The following is a 2865-nucleotide window of genomic DNA, read 5'->3' as shown; positions in this document are numbered from 1 at the left end:
TGGAAATACAGGCTTGAAATTCAGGAGGAAAGTCTGAACTGGTGCTACAAATCTTGACATCATCACTACGGAGATAATAAAAGAGACTGAAACGGAATGGTCAGAAATGTAGGAATAAAATCAGGAGCTGTGGTGGTGATCAACTGTGTTGATGCAGCGGATCAGTCAAGTAAGATAAGAACGGAATTAACCTGTCACATGAGTATTGAATTGAATTGATTTAATCATGTTCAAAGAATCTCTTTGCTATTTTAAAGCTTGAAGAACTCCTATGTTCTTAATGAAATCTTCAGGAACACTGAGTGAAAAGTCATGTTTGCTTTTCCTCTAAAAGCTTCCAGGGAGTTGAATACTACAATAAATCCACAGAGTTGATTCTGATTTCCATCTCCACACACCCTCGCAAGCCTGCTCCTTTTCCTAGTTTCCATTTGGTGAGATCAATCCACAAAGATAGTGCTGACAATCTACATATTGTTGATAGGCTTATAACAACCAAGTTGATATAGAAAATATTTCCCTATTGACTCTCTAAATAGCTTTTTAGTGAAAAGGATATATGTAATCATTGTTTTTGGAAGAGGAGCCTTTCTTTTATGACTTCTGCAATTTCATCTGCCTCCATTGCTTTCAGAGGAAGAAAGGCTAAGTTATAAAACCCTCCCCTCCTCTTTGATGTGTAAAAATAAACTTTAAAAAAATGACTCTGCCACTTAATGGCAATGTGTGTTTGTTTAATCTTACCTATTGGTTACTTTGAGAGATAAATTAAGTGAAAAGGTACATGCAAAGCACCTAGCAAGGTTCCAGAACATGACGGAAGATCAACAACTTCATTTCCTTTCCCTTTTTCCCTTCTGAAGCTTGTGACCCTCATTTATAAAATGAAAGTGATAGTTTTTTGTTTTCAGAAAATTCACACAAAAGTAAATTACCTCAAAGATAAATATGAAAAAATATATTCAGCCTATTTAGGAATAAAATGACTGGAATTTGAAACGGTGTTATACCTGTTTAAAAACCTATTAAATGAGCAAAGTCAGTCAATGCTAGGGAAAGTGGAATATCTGCTACTAAAAATATGCACCTGTGAAAGATTGTGTATGGTGGGGTAGTCAGGCAGAGGGGTTGGGCAATGAAGGAGGTAGAAGAGAGATTCAAAAACGTTCATGCTTTACAACTCAATAGCACCACATCATGGACTTTCAAAGACATTAAACTTGTTAGACACAAATATAAATACTTAAAAATCTGACAACAGAAAACAGTTAACTGAATCGTGGTATATCTAAACAATGCAATATTTTGCAGCAAATAAATAAAGATATATGCATAGACATTAAAATGGTTATAAACTGGTGAGAATGTATAACGATGGAACCACTTTGGAAAATAGTCTGACGATTCCGAAAAATGTTAAGCATAGAGTTACCATATGACATAGAATTGTTATTCTACTCCTATGAAAATGAAAACATGTATACACAGAAATATGTACATAAATATTTATACCAGCATTTATTCATAATAGCGAAAAGAGTGAAAACAATTCAAATGTCCATCAACTGATGAATGGATAAACAGAATTTGGTATAAACATGCAATGAAATAATTATTTGACAGTAAAAAGGAATGAAATACTGATACATGAAACAACATGGATGAGCCTTTAAAAGACTATGCTAGGTAAAATAAACCAGTCAAAACAGACCACATATTGTATCATTCTGTTTACATGAAGTGTCCAGGACATGCATATTCATATCCACAGAAGCAAGTAGATTAGTGTCTGCTTAGTGTTGTGGATAAAGGAAGAATGACTGCTGGTGAATATGGGGTTTCTTTCTGGGGAAGGATGAAAATATTTTTAAATTGATTATGTTAATGGTTGCACAACTGTGGATACGCTAAAAAACTCACTAATTTGTACACTTTAAATAGATTAATTGTATGATGTGTGAATTGAATCTTGATAAAGCTGCTCTATAAATGACTGAAGAACTTAATAGCAGGATCAAACACTAGTGTCTGCCATAAACAATCATTAAAGTGGGATTTAAAAATTTATATGAAACATACAACTATGTAGAAATATGCTCAGAAAAAAGAGTAGGAGCTTCTGGACAATATATTTAAAAGGCACACATTTGGAGAAAATGGAAGAAGAAATAACGTTTTGGAAACCGGAAAGCAAATGAGCTCATGGTCACTAACCTAGCAAATCAGAGCAGGCCGACTCCTGTTCTGAGAACCAACCAGAATCCTCAAGTCTCAGGAATTGGCACCAGGTACCTCTGAAAATAGGACACACAACAGAGTTTGTTGAAAGTTCATGAGGAAACAAATCCTAGATCCTCTTCTCTTCTTCACCCCACTGGGTGACTGTCCTTCTCCCACTCTGGTGAAAACAGGAGGTTCATACTACAGAGAGGGCAAGATAGAGGGGTCTGGTCTACTCTAGAGCATACTAGGCCTAACTGAAGGATGAGTATCATACAAACACATGGGAATTTTGTAATCCTATACATTGTAAATTCTGAGACCCTCCAGCCACCTTTCTCAACACACAGAACACTGGCAGTCAGGCCTTTACCTTCAGATCAGAGATGAAAGAGCCTTCTTTGGGGCATCTGACCAATCCAAAAGAAAAGCCCTAGACATACTGACATGGGCCCAAGCAGAGCACCCTAAAGCAAAGCTCGTGTTCAATCAGCTCCACTCATATGCTAAGACTACAAATCAGCTATTTAGACCCCTACTCTTAAACAGGAGCAGACAATCAAGTATAACCAGATATTTGAGTAGATCCTTTCACATAAATGTTAGAGACCAAGACAAAGAGACAAAAAAAAAAAAAAAAAAAAA

The sequence above is a fragment of the Colobus angolensis genome, unplaced genomic scaffold (assembly GCF_000951035.1).
Source record: "Colobus angolensis palliatus isolate OR3802 unplaced genomic scaffold, Cang.pa_1.0 Scaffold220, whole genome shotgun sequence".
Lineage (NCBI taxonomy): Eukaryota > Metazoa > Chordata > Mammalia > Primates > Cercopithecidae > Colobus > Colobus angolensis.
The sequence above is the reverse complement of the archived record's forward strand: the minus strand, read 5'-3'. Positions refer to the sequence as shown.